Source organism: Pleurodeles waltl, chromosome 7 (assembly GCF_031143425.1).
Source record: "Pleurodeles waltl isolate 20211129_DDA chromosome 7, aPleWal1.hap1.20221129, whole genome shotgun sequence".
Lineage (NCBI taxonomy): Eukaryota > Metazoa > Chordata > Amphibia > Caudata > Salamandridae > Pleurodeles > Pleurodeles waltl.
Genome location: NC_090446.1, coordinates 1542350549 through 1542373475, shown reverse-complemented (window position 1 = coordinate 1542373475; position 22927 = coordinate 1542350549). Strand labels below are relative to the sequence as shown.

The 22927-nt window shown below is 48.0% G+C and overlaps 1 protein-coding gene across 3 annotated transcripts in view; it reads right to left on the bottom strand.

Annotated features, from left to right (window-relative positions):
* The window catches only part of LOC138246670 (carcinoembryonic antigen-related cell adhesion molecule 21-like), a 253270-nt gene extending 234909 nt beyond the window's left edge, over positions 1–18361 (bottom strand). For all 3 annotated transcript variants that reach the window (XM_069201422.1, XM_069201423.1, XM_069201424.1), the window contains exon 1: positions 17158–18361. The gene's annotated coding sequence lies outside the window, so the exon portion shown is untranslated. The remainder of the gene's footprint in view (positions 1–17157) is intronic.
* Between the last annotated feature and the right edge of the window lie 4566 nt (positions 18362–22927).

Below are 22927 nucleotides of genomic sequence, written 5' to 3'. Positions count from 1 at the left end.
GAAGGCATAAGAAAGTAAATTATTTTTTTTTTCTCCTTGTTTTTTCCTCTTTCTATGTGCACAGCATTCTGCAACACATGTAGAAAGAGGAAATTGTCTCTGGCAATTGTTTTTGGGCAGATTTTGTGCCAGAAGGTGCCCCTTACTGTGTCACAAATCCAGTTATTTGTTGGGTCATGATTTTTTGTGTACAATTAAGTGCACAACAGATGGTGTAACAATACAAACACAGGATGGGGATAAGAATTTGTATTTCAAGTTAAAATCATAAGAATCAAGAGTAAAATAGTTCTCAGTTTTCACTTGCCGCTTGATTTAAAACACACAATGAAAGAAGAGGCTTAATATTTTACAGGGAAAGAAAATAGGTTAATTTAGAGTACAGATCCAGTGATGATCACAGTGAAACTAAATACTATGTTTCCTTGTACTCCTCAGTACAATAAATCAATCAAATAATTTCTTAAGCGCAGTACTCACCCGTTAGGGTCTCAAGGCGCTGGGAGGGGGGGGTTGCCGGTTACTGTTCAAAAAGTCATGTTTTAAGGTGCTTTCGGAAGGTTAGGAGGTCCTGGGTCTTGCCTAGGTTGGTGGGGAGGGAGTTCTAGGTCTTGCCGGTGAGGTAGGAGAAGGATCAGCACCGGAGGTTGTACGTTGGATGTGGGGGACTGTAGCGAGGGCGAGGGCGAGGTCAGCGGAGCTGTCGAGTTGGTCTGTGGAAGTTTACTTGTTCAATGAGGTAGGCCGATCCAGTGTTGTGGAGGGCTTTGTGTGCGTGGACGAGGACTTTGAAAATGATCCTTTTGTTGATGGGCAGTCGGTGTAGGGATCTGACGTGGGTGGATATGTGTTTGTGGCGAGGGAGGTTGAGGATGAGACATGCGGCTGCATTCTGAATTCGCTGGAGTTTTCTTTGAAGCTTGGCTGTGGTCCCTGCGTAGAGGGCGTTGCCGTAGTCCAGTCTGCTGCTGATGAGGGAGTGGATGACTGTCCTTCTTGTTTCTAATGGAATCCATTTGAAAGTCTTGCGTAGCAGGCGAAGGGTGTTGAAGCAGGAGGATGATATGGCATTGATTTGCTGGGTCATGGAGAGAGATGAGTCTAGAATGATACCAAGGTTGCGTGTGTGGGTGGTGGATGTTGGGGGTGGTCCGAGGGTGGTGGGCCACCAGGAGTCATTCCATGCTGTCTTGTTGGGGCCGAAGATGATGATCTCTGTTTTGTTTCAGTTTAATTTGAGGTGGCTTGCTGTCATCCAATGGCGACGTCTAGGAGTCCGGCGTGCAGGTTAATCTTGGCGGTGGCTGGGTTCCTGGTGAGGGAGATGATGAGCTGGGTGTCGTCTGCGTATGAGATGATGGTGATGCCGTGGGGTCAGAGGATGTTGGCGAGAGGAGCCAGGTAGATGTTGAAGAGGGTGGGGCTGAGGGAGGATCCTTGGGGGACCCCACAGATGATCTTGGTGGCTGTAGACCAGAAAGGAGGGAGCCAAACTCTTTGGGTTCTTTCGGCGAGGAAGGAGGTGAGGCAGTCCAGGGCCTTGTGGCAAATTCCAGCGTCTAAAAGGCGTGCAAGGAGGGTTTGGTGGCATACAGTGTCGAAAGCTGCAGTGAGGTCTAGGAGGACGAGAGGGACGGTCTCGCCCTTGTCCACTCTGGTCCTGATGTCGTCTGTGCAGGCGATGAGGGCGGTCTCAGTGCTGTGGTTGTTGCGGAATCCAGACTGGGAGGCGTCAAGTATGTTGTTTTCTTCTAAGAAGCAAGACAGTTTAGCGTTTACTATCTTCTCAGCGACCTTTGCGGGGAAGGGAGTAAGAGAAATGGGAACTGTAGTTTGTGAGGTCTTCCGGGTCTGCTTTGGGGTTTTTGAGAAGAGCGTTGACTTCGGCATGCTTCCAAACGTCTGGGAAGGTTGCGGTGTCGAAGGAACTGTTGATGACGGCACGGAGCTGGGGAGCGATGATTTGGCTGGCCTTGTTGAAAATGTGGTGGGGGAAAGGGTCTGTTGGGGAGCCTGAGTTGATGGAGTTCATGGTTTTGCCGATTTCTTCGTCACTGGTGGGGGTCCAGGTGTGTAGTTGGTTGGTTCGGGAGGGTGTTGTGGTGTTGGTTGTGTCGGTGGTGGTGGTGGGTGCTGCTGCTGTGAAGCTGTTGTGTATGTCTGTGATTTTGCGGTGAAAGTAGTTGGAGAGGGAGTTGCAGAGATTTTGGGAGTGTGGAGGGTCGATGGTGCTGGATTTGGGTTTGGTGATTTCTTTGATGATGGGAAAGAGTTCCTTGCTGTTGTTTGTGTTGTTGTCTATGCATTCTTTGTAGAAGGACTGTTTGGTTGTCCGAATTAGTTGGTGGTGTTTGCGCATGGCTGTTTTGAGGGCGGAGAAGTTGCTCATTGAGGGTTCTTGGCGCCAGGCTTTCTCAATTTTTTGGCATTCTCGTTTGGTGACCTGGAGTTCTGTGGTGAACCAGGGGGCGGTCTTGATGGTGTGGGTGTTGTTGTTTGTTTTCAAACGGGCGAGGGAGTCTGCGCAGGTTGCTAGCCATTGTGTGAGGTTGTGGGTGGCGCTGTTGGGGTCGTTGGTGATGGGAGGTGTAGCTTGAGTGAGGTTAGCGATCAGGTGTTCTTTGGAGATCTTGTTCCACTTGCGGTAGGGTGTAGTGTGTTGTTGGTGGTGGGTGGGGGGTTTCATGAAGGAGTACAAATACTGTACAAGATTATGCTTGAAGTAGAGAAAAGAATGGCACCTGCCATTGATAAAATATTTGAGCACGTTATCTTAAAAGTAGTGCTAGGAAGTCCTTGCAACCCTCCGATCATGGCATATAAAAATGAGTTGTCAAATTCCATAAGGCTATACAGAGAGCTCTTCAGTTTTCTCCCAAATTCCGAAGAAAGATTCCCTGTAATTCTCCATCTTCCCTGTAATTCAGTGCTGTAATATATTGATGCTGAGATATGTGATGACCTAATAGTTGTGTCCAAAGTCAGAGAAGACTGTAAAAATGATTCAGTTATTTCCCAGGCAATAGAAATAAAGTGTTCCCAGCACAATTGCAATATTGTCAGCAAGAAGATATTTACTTTTTTACAAAATTTAGAGTGAAGTGAGAAAGCTGTCTGCAGAAAGCATCTCTATTATTCTGAAAATTAACGCACTTGTGACCCAGAAAGCAATGAGGATGGTTGGCTTCTGTCATCAGTGAATTCCAAACTTTTCCCTGATTGCATTTACAGAGGCTTATTCACAGTAATTTATGTGAATCGGTACCCTGGGACAAAAAATGCATCATTGTCTTCGACAAGCTTAGACATAAGGGTCGATTATGACCCTGGAGGTCTGGCCACCGCCAGATGCCACCAGGACCACAGTGGCGGCCAGACCACCACAGGCTGACTGTCCGACCATCGGATTAGGATACTGACAGTGGGACCGTCAGCGGTCCACCACCAGGACAATAGGTCCCAACGGGCTGGCAGTAGATCCATTTCCTAGTAAGCCATGGCGATGCTGAATTCAGCACTGCTGTGCTGATTAGGAAATGGTTTTCCACCAGCCTTTCCAGGGCTGGTGTCCTGTCATGGAAAGGCCGGCGGAAAACCACAAAGGGGGCCACTGGGGGGCCCCTGTACTGTCCATGACCATGTTGTGGACAGTGCAGGGGCTCCCCATGCAGGACCCACTGAATATGCACCGTCCGCATGAGCATTCTGTGGGTGCTTCACGGTCCCCATGTGCAGCTGCATTGGCTTTGGCTCTATGAGGAGCCGAAACCAATGCATCCATGTAGGTTCCCCCAAACAGCATGGGGGGAACATTCTAATAAGGTGGGAGGAGATGCCAGCAGCCTGGCAGCTGTCTCTCCTCCTTGGTTCTGGAAAGTCCTAATCGGCCCCATAGTCTCTGTATTGTGCTCCCGCTCTTGGAATGCCTAATTATGAAAAGTATTTGTATTTATTCTGTCATGAGAGAGAAGGGTACTCACTTTCTGTACTCACTCAGAGCCAGTAGGTTATTTTTCTGTTACACCAGGTCCAGTAGTCGATATGCTTCAAGGCTATTTGTGGAACATTGCTGCATACTGTTTTGCCATTCAGCAAGTGAAGGAATTATGATGGGTTATATGCAAGGGAGCAGTTTTACTATTCTTTCATGCAACACTGGACAGCATGAAAAGAAAGAGAAGAAATACTCCATATTTAGAAAGATATGGAACATTTCTGTTCTCTCCTTGCACTGGTGTACTCTGGGCAGCCTTGGGCTAATGTAGGTATCCTTGAACACTAGTGCAAGGGTACTTGTGTTACAGGCAGGATTGTTTTTGAGGAGAAAGGGATACCTTTCTGCTCAAAAACAATGTTTAGAGGCATTTTCCTCTTCCAATATGTGCTACAGAATGCAGCACATGCGGAAAGAGAAAATAACAAGGAGAAGTAAAGGTATTTCTCCTTTTTACGTCTCACTGGAGAAGGCGTGGCAGTTTGACCAATTACCAAGTTTACTTGCTTTAGAGTAACTGAGAATGCACCAAACTCCATGTGTCGCGTAGACTCTCATTATTCTAATGAGACTAATGCATTTTGAGCAGCAGAATCGCACGCGGTGTGGGAGACTGAGTCCAACCAACTGCGGGTGACACCTGTCGCTCCAATCCGGGTTTTGCTCCGGCTAACTAGCAGTGCCTCATCTCTACCAATGGATAGTGATGATTGGGCAGCAGAGCGCATGACATACTAGGCTTCTTAGGGAAGTCGTGGTCACTCAGGTCGCATCCGGTTCTCTCATTTACAATTCAGTCTCATATATAAATGACAAACAGAGGCAGTATATGTTTCAATATTGAGTTTAGTAAAACAACTGCATCTTAGATAGCAAAGCATGAGCTGCAATAACCAGGACGACACAACATGACAGTATTAAAATTGTGACGAAAAGAGTGAAGCATAAAAACAACGCTATCATATTGTCACTATGATGGATGGACTATTTCCTATCTAGGTTGTAATTTGATCACAGCATGTTGAGGTCTAATTCTGCCTTTCAGGTTCCCCATGGAAGACATCAACCCCCATACCTGAGCAAAGGCCTGTGGTCTGTGTTAGCATCTGTAGCGAAGCATTCAGCAATCAGCATACAGTCGTGGTTCCCTGGCTGGAATCTCCCTGTAACGTGTAAGGGACAAGGATGTGCTTATATAATAACACAGCTGATGTTTGGAGAAAATGTCCCTACGTAAGGATGTGCCTTTTCTACGAATGTTGGATACTAAACTTCTACCACGTTCACCGGCTGCAGCCTTGAATGAAGCACAGAGTGATCAAGAATGTCTTGTTTGAGAACAGAGTGCTGGCTTAGGCAAAAACAGTTACATAGATCAAAATAAAACAAGACTGTAAAAATGGTTATTGTAATAATAATAAAGCGAAGCTGAATAAAATATATCTAGGTTAAAATGCGCAGCGGCCTAGTGTGTTAAAATAACGTGCATGGAGCTATAACTAAAATGGCTACACAACACATGGTCAGATGCATGAGAATGCTCGTGCTCCACCCTTCGAACACCTCCCAAGTTGAAATTTAATGTAACACTGCAGAAGCAGCTGTGTTGTGTTACATTTCTTTAAAAAGCCACATAAGGCCACACAAAATTTGACTTGACCAGCTCAAGCCTAAGAAGGCAGAACAAAGGATTTTCCTTGGGAAATGGGTGTAACACCCTCTCCCTTTGGAAGTAGGTGTTACATGGCTTTGGAGGCCTTCAGTCTGCACAAGATGCAAGAAGGAATCTCTCCTGGACTGAAGGAGTCACATCCCTGCATCCGCATGCACAAACTGCAATGACAACCGGCTGCGTGGATCTCCTCTCATCCTGAGCTGCATAGGATCCTGCATCACGGGTGGTGGTCTGGAGAAGTCCCCTTGGTCCTCTTTGCCAGCTCTTCAGCTTTGGTGAAGATAAGCCCTTCCCTTCCCAGGAAGTACCCCCATGCACTGCATCTCTTGCAGCTGCCAAGGCTTGTTGGTATCTCCTCGAAGGGATCTTCAGGCTCCTTGTAGCCCCAGCCCCCAGTTATCTTCCCTGTGATGCACAGCCCTCTGCATGCTTCTCCTGTGATGTGGGACCTCTCCTTAGGTGTGCTGTGTGGCCCTCTCTGTGACTCCTGGGATCCTTGCTTATGGATCTTCTGTGAGGGCTGCCTCTTCTTCTTCAGACTCTCTGCAGTGCTGATGGTCACCTGGGTCTTCCCTGTGGGTTGCGTCCCTCTGGACCTTGCTGGTCCCCGGCAGCTCCACTTTTCCACCAACCATGACATTTGCCTTTGCCAAGGCTTGTTGGCGGTTTGTCCACATCACAGACTGACTGCAATCCTTCATCCGGTGTGGAATGTCGACTGCCTCACCCAGGGACTCTTCATCTGCTCCAATGCTGCGTGGCTGACCATCTTCGTCTTACCGTCGACCAACTCCTGAATCCACAGACGGGGAGTAGTGGCTCCAGCCACTACTGTACACACCAAGAGGAACTGGACTTGGTTCCCTTCTTTTCAGGATCTTACTATTCCAGGATCCACCTTTGGTTTCTTTCAGTCTTGTCTGGGTCTTGCACTATCCTTCCTTGAAGTCCTTTAGATTGGTTTGGGTAGAACCAGTAACTTACCTCTACTCTCCTGGACCCTGGGGTGCACTCAGGCTCTTACTGTGTGGGTTTCCTAGTTCTTCCAGCTCCCCTCTGCCAATTTCACTTCCTTGGGTGGCGGCCCAACTTTTGCATTCAACTTTCTTAGTATATGGTTTGGTCCCCCCCAGGCCGTCAGTATTGCCTATTGCTTTTCACTGTTTTCTATTGCTTTTTATGCCTATTTCTGATTGCTACTGTACATATATAGTGTTTTTACTTACCACCTATTGGAGTATTGCCTATCTAATATTTTAGTACTTGTGTCACCAAAATAAAGTACCTTTATTTTTGTAACACTGTGTGGTTCTTTCATGTGTGTAAGTGTTGTGTGACTACAGTGGTATTGCATAAGCTTTGCATGTCTCCTAGATAAGGCTTGGCTGCTCATCCACAGCTACCTCTAGAGAGCCTGGCTTCCTAGACACTGACTGCACCTCACTAATAGGGGATACCTGATATAAGGTGATAATGCCATATGTACTTACCACACACCTGGCCAGCTTCCTACATTAGTGACCAATGGGTCATCTACCTTAGGGTGGCTACACCCACTAAGTGACCATTTCCTGTGGGCATAGGGCACTTCCCTGTCCCTGATTTTCCTACCATGCAAGATAGAGGAAAATTAAATGGACGGGTCCCCTCACTCGCAACACCTTAGTGGTGGTGGGAGCTGGGGGTGGCCACTCCTCCTGTTCTTTGTGCATTCTCCCACTGTTGCTCTCACCAAAAGTTGGGGTTTGCAACAGGGGGAGCCAATTGATGCTAGCAGCAGGCCTGGGGGATCATGTTACAAAGGCAGTAAGCCCTTTGATGCTCTCTAGCAGGGCAGTGCACATTCCTGAGGAGGGAGGTGAAACACCTCCACCCAGGAAGTGCTTTGTTCCTGCACCCAGGGAGAAGGGGCTCTCACCCCAGGATCCCAGAATAGTGTCCGGTGGTAACAGGCTGGTTGTTAGTTAGCTTTGCAGGGGTCACCTCTAAGGTGGTCCCTGGGTACATTTTGCAATAAATCCAATACTGGTACCAGTTTGGATTTATCATTCTGAGTTGTTTGAGACCAAACAACCCAGGGTTCAGAGTAGCCATCATGTAACTGTGAAACTTGTACTGACCAGTGTCCAACACATTCATGTAAAATGGCTGGTCTCTTCACTTTCTATGTCCCAGGTTCGGCAAGGACACAGTAGGGGCACATTGCTCATTCCATGCATCTATGCCCACACATACAGTATAGTGCACCCTGCCTTAGGGCTGGAAGGCCTGCCAGAAGGGTGGATTACCTATATTCCATGCAGTGTGTAGCGGACAGGGAACACAGGCTGTGTGCCATGTTGAGTTTGAATTTTAGGAGTGCATCAGGATAGTCAGCCTGCAACAGCAGTGTTGGGTGCATCTGGATGTATAGCCCTTGAGGGTATCACAATCTGTGCTGCAGCCCTCTGGGGCCTACCCTTAGTACCCTATTAGTACCATTTATTAGGGACTTATAGAGGCAGCTAAAGGCGTTGCCAATTGTGCCAATGCATCACAACAGTTTTGGAAAAGAGATCTGGCCCAGGGAACCATGCTACCAGAGGCCCTGGGCACTAACAACTTTGAAAGCATGTCAAATACCAGGACAAAGGTAGGGGCTAACCATGACAAAATAAGTCTTTTCTCACAGCGATGAGTGGAGAACATGGGGTTATTGCTGGGCTTGGGTTTGCTGGCTGGAAGAGGTTGTTGAGGCTGAGAGAGGTGGGTTGAGGGATAAAGTTGTTGTGGATTTTGGCAATCTTGCTGTAGAAGTAGTCAAATAGTGAGTCGCAGAGTTGTTGGGACGGGTGTACTGTGTTTTCTGTGGCAGTAGCATTGGAGAATTCCTTGATTGTTTTGAAGAGTTCTTTGGTGTGCTTCGCTGTGGCATCAATGTGGTCCGTGATGGCTGCTCTTTTGGCCTCCTTGATGTGCTGGTGGTAGTGACTGAGTTCTGTTTTGTGTGCGGCTCTGTTGGACGGGTCCTTGGAGATGCGTCATCGCTTCTTGAGTAGAAGACAGTTGCGCTTGGTGATTCTGAGTTCTGGGGTGTTGGGAGGACCAGGGGTCTTAGTGCTGGGTGTGGTCCAGGTGCAGACGGGAGCAAACAGCCTTGACTTTGGCGTGCCTTTGCTGCTGAATCTCTATGGAATATTACACAGATGGCCCAGATGGCCCAAGCTTCAGACAGCAGGACTGGGTGGAATGTTGCACAGATTTCTCAGGCTTCAGACATCAGGACTGGGTGGAATGCTACACATGTCCTAGGTTTCAGACAGTGCGCTGCACAGAATGCTACACAGATGTTTCAGGCTTCAGACAGCAGGACTGGGTGAAATGATACACAGATTTCTCAGGCTTCAGACAGCAGGACTGTATAGAACTTTACACAGATGTCCCAGGTTTCAGACAGTGGGGCTGCACAGAATGTTACACAGATGTCTCAGACTTCGGACTGCAGGGCTGTACAGAGTGGCACACAGATTTTTCAGGTTTCAGACAACAGATCTATACAGAGTGTTACACAGATGTCTCAGGCAGCAGGTCTATACTGAATGTTACACAGATGTCTCAAGCTTCAGACAGCAGGACTGTACAGAATGTTAGAGAGATGTCTCAGACTTCGGACAGCAGAGATGTACAGAATGGTACACAGATGTCTGAGGCTTCAGCAACAGATCTATACAGAAAGTTACACAGATCTCTCATGTAGAAGGACTCAAGATTCGGACAGGAGGACTGTCCAGAATGTTACACAAATATCTCAGGCTTCAGACATCCGGACAGTGCAGAATGTGACATAAAGTCCCAAAGTCTGACTCCATCTTACACAGGCATGGACTCCATCTTGACTAATGAGGTCACCAGCTTCCTACCCTCACGCAAGGGCAGTCACTGTCTTTCCCGATTTATGCAGAATCATTGTCATGTCTGCTATTACAGTCAGATGTTGCCTGACCTTATCTTTCTAATAACTGTGAAAGATTACAACCTTTTGATTGATGGCACAGATACAACCACCTAAGGTGACATTTGTCTGGTTCAAATGTTTATTTTCCTACCATGTTGTAGCGATTAAGACCACACTCCGATATATAACTAAAATAGTGTAGTCTGAATCAACATCTTCTTACCTTATATGTTAGTAAGGAAACGTCTAGTAGGCATACCTTGATGCACGTAATCTGTCAAAAGTTCTTAAACTTATGTCAGAAATTCCAATCTCCAATAAGGTTGAGTATATAAGTGTGAGAAAGTAGCCTCTTTCTAGCCTTGTTACCCCCACTTTTGGCCTGTTTGTGAGTGTATGTCAGGGTGTTTTCACTGTCTCACTGGGATCCTGCTAGCCAGGGCCCAGTGCTCATAGTGAAAACCCTATGTTTTCAGTATGTTTGTTATGTGTCACTGGGACCCTGCTAGTCAGGACCCCAGTGCTCATAGGTTTGTGGCCTACATGTATGTGTTCCCTGTGTGATGCCTAACTGTCTCACTGAGGCTCTGCTAACCAGAACCTCAGTGGTTATGCTCTCTCTTTACAAATTGTCACTAACAGGCTAGTGACCATTTTTACCAATTTACATTGGCTTACTGGAACACCCTTATAATTCCCTAGTATATGGTACTGAGGTACCCAGGGTATTGGGGTTCCAGGAGATCCCTATGGGCTGCAGCATTTCTTTTGCCACCCATAGGGAGCTCTGACAATTCTTACACAGGCCTGCCACTGCAGCCTGAGTGAAATAACGTCCACGTTATTTCACAGCCATTTTACACTGCACTTAAGTAACTTATAAGTCACCTATATGTCTAACCTTTACCTGGTAAAGGTTAGGTGCAAAGTTACTTAGTGTGAGGGCACCCTGGCACTAGCCAAGGTGCCCCCACATTGTTCAGAGCCAATTCCCTGAACTTTGTGAGTGCGGGGACACCATTACACGCGTGCACTACATATAGGTCACTACCTATATGTGGCTTCACAATGGTAACTCCGAATATGGCCATGTAACATGTCTATGATCATGGAATTGCCCCCTCTATGCCATCCTGGCATAGTTGGCACAATCCCATGATCCCAGTGGTCTGTAGCACAGACCCTGGTACTGCCAAACTGCCCTTCCTGGGGTTTCACTGCAGCTGCTGCCAACCCCTCAGACAGGCATCTGCCCTCCTGGGGTCCAGCCAGGCATGGCCCAGGATGGCAGAACAAAGAACTTCCTCTGAGAGAGGGTGTGACACCCTCTCCCTTTGGAAAATGGTGTGAAGGCAGGGGAGGAGTAGCCTCCCCCAGCCTCTGGAAATGCTTTGTTGGGCACAGAGGTGCCCAATTCTGCATAAGCCAGTCTACACCGGTTCAGGGACCCCTTAGCCCCTGCTCTGGCGCGAAACTGGACAAAGGAAAGGGGAGTGACCACTCCCCTGACCTGCACCTCCCCTGGGAGGTGTCCAGAGCTCCTCCAGTGTGCTCCAGACCTCTGCCATCTTGGAAACAGAGGTGCTGCTGGCACACTGGACTGCTCTGAGTGGCCAGTGCCACCAGGTGACGTCAGAGACTCCTGCTGATAGGCTCCTTCAGGTGTTAGTAGCCTATCCTCTCTCATAGGTAGCCAAACCCTCTTTTCTGGCTATTTAGGGTCTCTGGTGGTCATTCCAACCCTGGCGGTCCATGACCGCCGGGTTGGAGTACCGCGGGAGCACCGCTGACAGGCTGGCGGTGCTCCAATGGGCATTCCGACCGCGGCGGTAAAGCCGCGGTCGGACCGGCAACACTGGCGGGCTCCCGCCAGTGTACCGCCGCCCATTGGAATCCTCCAAGGCGGCGCAGCTAGCTGCGCCGCCGAGGGGATTCCGACCCCCCCTACCGCCATCCAGTTCCCGGCGGTCCGCCCGCCGGGAACCGGATGGCGGTAGGGGGGGGTCGCGGGGCCCCTGGGGGCCCCTGCAGTGCCCATGCCACTGGCATGGGCAAATGTATTTCACTGTCTGCTGCGCAGACAGTGAAATACGTGACGGGTGCAACTGCACCCGTCGCACAGCTTCCACTCCGCCGGCTCGATTCCGAGCCGGCTTCATCGTGGAAGCCTCTTTCCCGCTGGGCTGGCGGGCGGCCTGAAGGCGGCCGCCCGCCAGCCCAGCGGGAATGTCAGAATTACCGCCGCGGTCTTTCGACCGCGGAACGGTAACCTGACGGCGGGACTTTGGCGGGCGGCCTCCGCCGCCCGCCAAGGTCAGAATGAGGGCCTCTGTCTCTGGGGAAACTTCAGATAACGAATGCATGAGCTCAGCCGAGTTCCTCTGCATCTCTCTCTTCACCTTCTGATAAGGAATCGACTGCTGACCGCGCTGGAAGCCTGCAAACCTGCAACATAGTAGCAAAGACGACTACTGCAACTCTGTAACGCTGATCCTGCCGCCTTCTCGACTGTTTTCCTGCTTGTGCATGCTGTGGGGGTAGTCTGCCTCCTCTCTGCACCAGAAGCTCCGAAGAAATCTCCCGTGGGTCGACGGAATCTTCCCCCTGCAACCGCAGGCACCAAAAAGCTGCATTACCGGTCCCTTGGGTCTCCTCTCAGTCCGACGAGCGAGGTCCCTCGAATCCAGCGACTCTGTCCAAGTGACCCCCACAGTCCAGTGACTCTTCAGTCCAAGTTTGGTGGAGGTAAGTCCTTGCCTCACCTCGCTGGGATGCATTGCTGGAAACCGCGACTTTGCAGCTACTCCGGCCCCTGTGCACTTCCGGCGGAAATCCTTTGTGCACAGGCAAGCCTGGGTCCACGGCACTCTAACCTGCATTGCACGACTTTCTAAGTTGGTCTCCGGCGACGTGGGACTCCTTTGTGCAACTTCGGTGGGCACCGTTTCACGCATCCTCGTAGTGCCTGTTTCTGGCACTTCTCCGGGTGCTACCTGCTTCAGAGAGGGCTCTTTGTCTTGCTCGACGTCCCCTCTCTCTGCTGGTCCAATTTGCGACCTCCTGGTCCCTCCTGGGCCTCAGCAGTGTCCAAAAACGCTAACCACACGATTTGCAGCTAGCAAGGCTTGTTGGCATTCTTTCGGCAAGAAAACACTTCTGAACGACTCTCCACGGCGAGAGAGATCCGTCCACCAAAGGGGAAGTCTCTAGCCCTTTTCGTTCCTGCAGAAACCTCAGCTTCTTCTGTCCAGTAGAAGCTTCTTTGCACCCGCAGCTGGCATTTCCTGGGCATTTGCCCATCTCCGACTTGCTTGTGACTTTTGGACTTGGTCCCCTTGTTCCACAGGTACCCTAGATTGGAAATCCACAGTTGTTGCATTGCTGGTTTGTGTCTTTCCTGCATTATTCCTTTAACACGACTTCTTTGTCCTTAGGGGAACTAATAGTCCCAGCGACCCTCTACAAGGTCACATAGGTTTAGGGTCCATTCGTGGTTCGCATTCCACTTTTGGAGTATATGGTTTGTGTTGCCCCTATCCCTATGTTTCCCCATTGCATCCTATTGTAACTATACATTGTTTGCACTGTTTTCTAAGACTATACTGCATATTTTTGCTATTGTGTATATATATCTTGTGTATATTTCCTATCCTCTCACTGAGGGTACACTCTAAGATACTTTGGCATATTGTCATAAAAATAAAGTACCTTTATTTTTAGTATAACTGTGTATTGTGTTTTCTTATGATATTGTGCATATGACACTAAGTGGTACTGTAGTAGCTTCACACGTCTCCTAGTTCAGCCTAAGCTGCTCTGCTAAGCTACCATTATCTATCAGCCTAAGCTGCTAGACACCCTATACACTAATAAGGGATAACTGGGCCTGGTGCAAGGTGCAAGTACCCCTTGGTACTCACTACAAGCCAGTCCAGCCTCCTACAATAAGGATGACTATTAGACCAATTGTCAGGAGAAGTCCTTTGCCCAGATTATCACCTGAGATCCTGCTAGAAACAGTCTTACCTACTGCCGGCACTCTTCGCGAATGCAATATCTCACCTGAAGCTGATAAAGTTGAGTCGTGGAGGAAGACTAACTGACTGCTACTGCAATGGGAGTTTGTCTTTCAAGGGGAACATTGTCCCTGCACCTCTGCTGATAAAGACAGCCTTTGGAGTCGGCAAGGTATGCAGTGCGTCTTCTCTCCCTAAGAAAGTCTAGGCAGACAGGTGCTCTGTCTTCCATGCACTCAAAGTATTAGCGCATAGAAGTAGGCATTAGGGTGTTAGGTTCCAGTTGTGATTTTAAACGACAATGTAAACAATGCTAGATATGTTCATTTTTTTCTTGTGGTTTATAACATGCCTGCTTGCTCTTTTTATAATATCCTGTGTAGTTGTTTAACTGTGCAAAGAAACAGATTGATCCTGTAGTAATAAATCCTTTTTACTAAAAGTGTTCATTCTTCTAAGTGCAGTGTGTGTTTACTGCAAATAATGAAATAAGGTTTGCTACAGTTTCCATACTGCCCCTAATCCCTTTATGGGATTGTTAGTTTGATGTTCATCATTGGTACATTGAACCAAGTTCACCTGTTTCACCTGTGAGTGGAAAAGCAACCCTTGTAGAGTCATGTTAAAGTTGTAACTTAACCAATAGCAGTACTGTACAGAATGTTACTCAGATATCTCAGGCTTCAAACAGCAGGACTATACAGGAAGTTACTCAGATGTCTCAGGCTTATGACAACAGACGTATACAGGATTTTACTCAGATGTGCCAGGCTTCAGACAGCAGGAGATTACAGGATGTTACTCAGCTTACGACAGTGGAAGTATATAGGATGTTACTCAGATGTCTCAGGCTTCAGACAGCAGTACTATACAGAATGTTACTCAGATGTCTGAGGCTTCAGACAGCAGGACTATATAGAATGTTACTCAGATGTCTCAGGCTTCAGACAGCAGTACTATACAGAATGTTACTCAGATGTCTGAGGCTTCAGACAGCAGGACTATATAGAATGTTACTCAGATGTCTGAGGCTTCAGACAGCAGGACTATACAGAATGTTACTCAGATGTCTCAGGCTTCAGACAGCAGTACTGTACAGAATGTTACACAGATGTCTCGGACTTCAGACAGCAGGAGTATACAGGATATTACTCAGATGTCTCAGGCTTCAGATAGCAGTACTATACAGAATGTTACTCAGATGTCTGAGGCATCAGACATCAGGACTATACAGATTGTTACACAGATGTGTCAGGCTTCAGACAACAGGAGTATACAGGATGTTACTCAGATGTCTCAGGCTTCAGACAGCAGAACTATACAGAATGTTACTCAGATGTCTCAGGCTTACAACAGAAGTATACAGGATGTTACTAAGATGTCTCAGGCTTGAGACAGCAGGACTAAATAGAATTTTACTCAGAGGTCTCAGGCTTCAGATAGCAGAATATTACTCTGCTGTCTCAGGGGACACATATCCCCTTTAATGAGATCAGATAGGCCCAGGTCTTCTGGCCCTCTAGAGTTAGATAAGGTGTACAGGCTCAGACTTCACACAGAAGAAGTATCCTGAGGTTACACAGCTCTCTCAATATTCATGCATCACACCTGTCCCCAAGCTTACAGAGATATCACAAGCAAGAGTGCTACCTGATCACACATACAGGTCTCCTGACACCCTCTTTAGTTGATCTCTTCTCTGGATGTTGTGTAGCTTTCACAATAAATTAACAAGTGAAAACTTGTTTCCTGGATTCTGTTCATGAGAATCGCTGTGTGAGATTTCAACTCAGGATCCTTCACTTGAAAATGTAATGTTTCTATTGTATGTTCCTATTGATGCCATCTTTTTTACAGCGAGCATAACTGCCTGATTGACAAGAAACACACACATTTGTGACCCCTGCATTTACACAATATGAAGAATGAAGCAGAGAGAAATAATGCAGGCTGCTAGGCATTGCTACTTCTGAGTTAACATGAGAATAAAACAGATATGCTAAAGAATATTACAACACTGCCCTCCTGTGTTAGAAGCTGACACAAGGAATGTTCTAACTTGCAGAAACGTTAAATCTGAATATATGATCAAATTTAAAAAGTTCATTTATTGACCTCCACAGCAACTTGAGGAAAGAGTTTCTACGTTACAAGTGGTTTTCAGGTAGTTTGACAAAGTATTACTGGTTTTATAATTTAGTTTGTACTCTTCCAAGATGCAGTATGAACCATGGTTGCCGTGGTATGTTATATGTTCCTTCTCATGTACATCGTAGGGTGCTGTAGGCCACCAAGATCTTCTGTGACCATCTAGAGGAACGAGGCAGAATGCTGATTTCCATTATGAGGTTAGGGAACTTAGAGGTTACTTGCAATATCCTTAAAATGTACAGCAGGGAGGTAACTTGTGTCTGGTAATATATGGTCATACCATCACCCTTCCTACTAACCACATAATTCTTGGTGTGTTGCTCTTTCTTATGAAAATGGCAGTAAGGCTGAAAACATGAACAATAAAAGTGGAATCAAAAAATGGTTATTAATATGTTGCAAAAACATATTAGAACCAGTATAAAGGTAGTCAAATTAAAGTACTGAGGTTCAACATGAATGAAAAAAGGCAGATAATTTTTGTTCCTGTTATGTCCCTCAGTGTACAAAAAATGTTTCCAAAAAGATCTCCTTTCTGCGCATCAGTGTTTCTTTTACAAACACAGATTTTAGGAATGAAAAGTCAGTTTTCGGGTGATGTTCGAGCTGTAATAAATTGTTACAGTTGAGCAGGCATGTCATTAGGTCGAGCATGCAAGCGCTCTGTAGTATTGTGATCTATCTGTGGGCTTTTAACAACGCCCACTGCACTCTCATCACTATCACTTGTTTGCGGCTTGCCTTTCAAAAATCCTTTGTTATCGTTGGTAAATGCTTTACATTTGTCACTCTGTGGGGCAGTTTTGTTACTGCCCTGACCATCGACCCTGTTGCATGAATAATTGCACGTTTGCTGATACGTTTGACTGTGAGCAAACGTCTTTTTCCTTTTGTGTCTCTCCTTTGCGCTCACACTCATGGCGGCTATGGAGCTTTGAAGCGGCTCGCTTATGTCAACTGTTTTACTTTTCATTTTCAATTTATGTGGCAAGAAAAGTCCTGTTAGGAATTTATAATGCTAATACCTCTAACTCGAGCAAGCGCAAGACCCATTGCATTGCAAATGCTTGTTTTTTTAATTATAGGTGAGTTAGAATGCCACAAATCACCCCTAATACAGAAAATAGAGACAGGTTGTAATGCAGGGATTGGGGGCTCCCATGTAGATGATCATATCAATGATTCTGGCGGCCAGCTTAAAAGAAACTCACAGCTCTAGCTGGTTTTACACTGCATATAGTCCATCAATGGTAATGAACTGCTTAGGTTTGCTCATGTAAATGTAAATCGAGAAACAGAACAATAAATAAATGACACCTGGTCGGGTCTGAAGATGTGAACGGAGAATTAGAAAACCTATACATTGTAGACAGAGTCTTTCACTTACCACGTCTTCTGTCCCGCCTGGCTGGGAGAGATCTGTCCTTTGTAGTTGGGAGCTCTCTGTCCCTTCTGGCTGGGAGGGCTCTGTCCCTTCTAGCTGGCAGCGCTCTGTCCCTTCTGCCTAACAGAGGCTCTGTCCCTTCTGGCAGGGAGGGCTCAGTCTCTTCTAGCTTGGAGTGGCTCTGTCTCTTCTGACTGGGAGCGACTCTGTCCCTCCTGGCTTGGCTCTGCTCTGTCCCTTCTGGCTGGAAGTGGCTTTGTCTCTTCTGCCTGGGAGCGGTTCTGTCCCTTCTAGTTTGGATCTGCTCTGTCTGTGAGGGATCTGTCCTTTCTGGCAGGGAGGGCTCTGTCCCTTATGGGTTGGGAGTGGCTCTGTCCCTTCTAGCTCGTGGCAGTTCTATCGTTTGTGGATGGGAGATGCCCTATCCCTTGTGGATGGGAGTTGCTCTGTCTCTTCTGACTTGGATCTGCTCAGTCCCTTCTGGCTGGAAGTGGCTCTGTATCTTTTGGCTTGGAGCAGCTCTGTCCCTTCTGGCAGGGAGGTCTCAGTCTCTTCTGGCTTGGAGTGGCTCTGTCTCTTCTGTCTGGGAGTGGTTCTGTTCCTTCTGGTTTGAATCTGCTCTGTCTGTGAGGGATCTGTACTTTCTGGCAGGGAGAGCTCTGTCCCTTCCGGGTGGGAGTGGCTCTGTCCCTTCTGGCTGGTGGCACTTCTATCATTTGTGGATGGGAGCTGCCCTGTCCCTTTTGGACGGTAGTGGCTCTGTCTCTTCTGGCTGGGAGTGAGTGGGTCTGTCCCTTATGGGTGGCAGTGGGTCTGTGTCTTCTGGCTTCGAGTGCTCTGTCCCTTCTGGCTGGGAGTGGCTCTGTCACTTGTGGTTGATTGAAGCTCTGTCACTTGTGTCTTGTGATATCTGTGTCCCTCCTGAAGCACCTCAGATGGAGTCTCCTCTGCACAGGGTCTTGCAGGGTCTCTGGTCACTGCTCCAAGGCTGCTGGGCCCCGATGACCTGCTTCATGTGAAAGACCTCAGAGCCTAAACTCCTGTCCTGATGGTCGTCGCTGGACGTCACTGCTCCAAGCACTGAAAGAGAGTGAAATAAACACTGACTTCCTCTTACTCTGTCCAAAGCCAGTGAAATTATTTAAGGGCGCACAAGCCTTTCACAAGTGAGAATAAATAAACCAAACTCACAGAAAATAGAGGTAAATCCTCCTTGCTTCGTGCAAATACATGAATGTTGCTTCTGGCGAAATCCAGGCATCTCTGTGGCCGGTTCACCTTCCCCCTCCCCTGCCATCTTCCTCTTTTCACTTAGGAGGCATGTAATCCACAACAAGTCTTGGCAAAACCAATGAACCTAAGTCAAAGAGGAAGATATTCCTGGAGTCATTCTGAAGTCATCTGATGATTTCAGCTGGGCTGTTCCTGTAATGATCTGGTGAAGTCATTCAAAACCATTCTGAAGTGTGTGCATAGGGTGAAATATGTAAATGAGATGACTGAAGAGTCATCAGTAGAACTACCCAAGGAGGATGTTCTGATGACTTCAATTGAAAGTGTATGATGATCTCCTACTATTCTAGGAATACTAAGTGACAACTTCAGGATGAGAGTGGATTACTCATGGATGATTCCAGGACAGCTTCAGGATGAGCAATGATTACTCTAGGATGATTTTATGATAACTTTATGGTGAGTCCAAATTAGTTCTGGATGATTTCCAGACAACTTTAAAATTAGTATGGATTACTTTAGGATGATTTCATGACAACTTCAGGACAAGCGTGAATTACTTAGGAAGATTTTGTGACAGCTGCACAATAATTGTAGATTACCCCAGGAGCAGCTGGGGATTAATCCTGAAAGATTAAATCTCAGCAAAGGGTTCATTAACTTTTTGAAGTTTGTGGTATACAAGAACACAATCTGCAAATGTCACTTCCCATCATGGTTCCTTAGGCAAAACGTAGGAACTCACTTTTGCCCGTAAGTAAATACTAAGGAGGTTACTGGCTCCATACCAAAAATAAAATTGCGGGGGGATGCACGGATGCGGAGGCCCTGATTAGCTGAACACAAACTGATAGAAAAGTTGTGTCTGACATTTTGTTTCTTGAATTGTCTGTGGGGTAAGAAAAGAATAGTGCAAAAACATAAGGGATCAGGATACAAGTATCCTGACCTCATAGGACACATAGAGGGACCCCTGGTGGGCAAGTAATTGACAAATTTGTGAAACTGCCAGACTGTGGATCTGCTGCGGGTCTCAGGGAGGCCCACTGTGTAACTTTGCAGCGGATCTGCGGGTCCAGAGAAAAATGAAAGAAAAGAAACAAAAAAACACCAACCTGCATCCAACCCCATGCTGAGCATGGCCAGAGAATGGTGATTGTAGTAGTGAATGATGTTGGTTGTGTTGGAGTACTATGGTGGGTGTATTGTAAAAATAGGGGTTGTGTGGGCATAGGATGATGATGGTTTTCAGCATGTGGTGGTGTGTGGACATGTGGTAGGATTGCTGGTCTACTGTTGATATAAGGATGTATAAGGGTAAGTGTCTGGCCATATGAAGTTGCTTGTGTTGAAATAGGCTGCTGCCTGTGTGGTGGTTTGATAGTAGATAGGTTGTCATATGATGGTGGTTGTGTATACCTATAATGGAGGATGCGGTGGAGAAGGACGGAGAATATGTGAAAATATTTCTAGTGAGTGAACCTGACAGAGTTGGGTGCTTTTGACATATGATGATGGTTGTGTCCAAATACAGAAGTGGCAGTGTTGGTGTTCTCTGGTGGTTGATGGATTACATAATCAGAGGAAATGTAGAAATGTGGAGAGTGTTGATGGCTGCAGACTGTTGTAAAGAGAAGGAGAATAGGCAGAACAGGAGGGCCAATATAAGAAACACGCAGATATCCATGCTTTAGTACATAAAACGTACTTGTAGTCAGGGCGAAGATCCACTTCTGTCAGTAAATTAGCTAGAATCATTGCAACAAATACAGTGACAGTGGTGAAGAATAAGCAGGGCCTCAGAGGTTACAAAAGATATGGAAATGAGCATTTCAGGCAGGCTCAGGTCCAGTGGATGGGCAGCAGGCAGAAGGGGGCTCAGATTCGTGGCAGGGAGAAGAGGGGGCCCAGTGGGGCTCAGACACATGGCCTGCTTCTGGAACTTGCATCAAATGGCAGGGAGAGGGGGAGGGAGGCACATAGGGGGTCATTACAACATTGGCGGTAAAAGGCGCTTACCGCCGTGCAGAAGACCGCCAAAACACCACGGCGGCGGCGGGAGCCCGCCACAGCTATTATGACACACATCACAGAATCTGCCGAAATTCAGACACCCACATAATACCGCCACACCAAAGGTCAGCGATAAACATGCGGAAACAAATCCTCCACCTCCACGCCAACAGAAACACGCCCATGCCATTGCGACCCACGAATCCACGTGGCGGTCTTTCAACCGCGGTATTCCATTGGCGGTACACACCGCCGCGCTCAAAATACACACACAGCTCCAAAACACCGCCACATTGGACAAATCCAAATACACACACCTGATACACATACACACACCACTCAAACACAACCAACACAATATAAAACACACACCCACATCACCCACAAACCCCTATGACCAGAAATTAGAGAGAAGGCCATAGAGAGGCAGCACAGAATAGAGAACCCCATCACACAGAGGCACACTACACCATCACCCACACAACATCCATGCACAAAACACCACATACCACTACACTCACCACACTCATCACTACATACACCACCCCACACATCACACACACCACCCCATGTCACACCAAAGACACCCCCGCTTCTCCGAGGAGGAGCTCAGGGTCATGGTGGAGGAAATCCTACAGGTAGAGCCACAGCTATTTGGCTCACAGGTACAGCACACATCCAAAGCCAGGAAGATGGAGCTATGGCAAAGAATAGTGGACAGGGTCAACGCTGTGGGACAGCACCCAAGAAATAGGGAGGACATCAGGAAGAGGTGGAACGACCTACGGGGGAAGGTGCGTTCCACGGTATCCAGGCACAACATCGCGGTACAGCGGACTGGCGACGGACACCCACCTCCTCCCCCACAACTAACAACATGGGAGGAGCAAGTCTTGTCCATCTTGCATCCTGAGGGCCTCGGAGGAGTCGTTGAAGGAACGGACACTGGTAAGTCAAATCTTAACTATCATATCCCCCACCCTACCTGCATGCTATCACACATCCCCACCCTCACACCCTCCCCTATCACCCAAACTCCTCACTAATGTACCCATAACACAAACCACCCATCCCAACCCCAAGACCTGCATGACACAACTAAGCATGGATACCCATCACTAAAGCATGCCCACTGCACAGACCCAGAACACCCCGCAACTATCAGCACACAAGCCCCCACACAGGAATGCCTGCACTGGTGTACACGCACACCCAACCATTGCACACCATGAAAAACACACATGCAATAATCATGTACTTATACCTCCGTAGGAACCCGAAGGAACGTCACCACACCAGAGGGTCCAGACAACACCACTCCACCCCCAGAAGAGGCCCACAGTGACGACAGCAGCTCTGCCCTACTGGATCTTGATGACCAGCCCGGACCATCGTGAGCCTCAGGACAGTTGGTTCCCCTTGCCCAGCCACAGCCCAACACCGAGCTGCCCCCCTCTGGTAACACCAGCACAGCACCCACCCAGCGGGCCCATACCTCCGTACCCAGGACAGGTCAATCAGCGGTGTGTCCACCACTACAGGAAACCCAGGGTAACCCACCACCCCAACAACAACAGGGACCTGGGGGCAGTGGTAGTGGGCACAAGGTCCAGGGGACGGAGGCCCAGGAACATAGGGGAACTGGGAGGGGTGCTGTGCGACAGAAGGAGGACAGGCCAAGGGAACCTACTCTCAACGAGGCCCTCTCCTCCATCATGGGAGCATACCACCACTCCCAGGAGACGATGGCAACGGTCCTGGACAAGTTGCAGGAGACCCTGCGTCTGCAGGAGGAGCAGTATTTGGGGTTCAGGGAGGAGCTCAGGACCATCGGCTCCGCTCTGGGCACCATCATAAGGGTGCTGACGGACATTCAAAAGACCTTGAGGGACACCGTGGCACTCCAAGGGGCCCCTGACACTAGGCAGGACGAAGAAATGCCCACCACCTCTGCCGGCGCTAGTGGACAGGACGCCCCGCCACAGGACCACCACACCAGCACCCCACCCCCTGCAGACGGACAACCACCACGAAAGCGGTCCCTGAGATCCAGGAACAGGACAGAGCAAGATTGCAAGACCCCCACCAGGAAATAAGACTACCCTGATTGTCCCCCCACTGTCCCACTTTGTTACCCTGTCCAGATTGGAACAGCCCCAGCTCCACTTCCAATGCCCAGATGTGCAATGTACCTGTGAGACTAATAGACTGGACTCTGCCATGGACATTCTTCCACCATAACCCATCCCCATTTCACAACCCCCTTCATTTTTATGCACTTCAATAAACACCCTTGAAACACTAATAAAACTGGAGTCAGTCTATGATTTTGAACTTTGTATTGTCAATTTCAGTGTCAAAAAGGGTGACCCATTGGAAGGCCAACATACCAATGTCACACATCACAAGCCCTTCAAGGGTGCAAGCTGTTGACACGTAGGTTACCACATTTGTGAAACTGAAATGGAAGGGGACAACTCAGTTAACAAATAGTGAGTGAAATGTAGGTACAGGATAGAGGTAGACG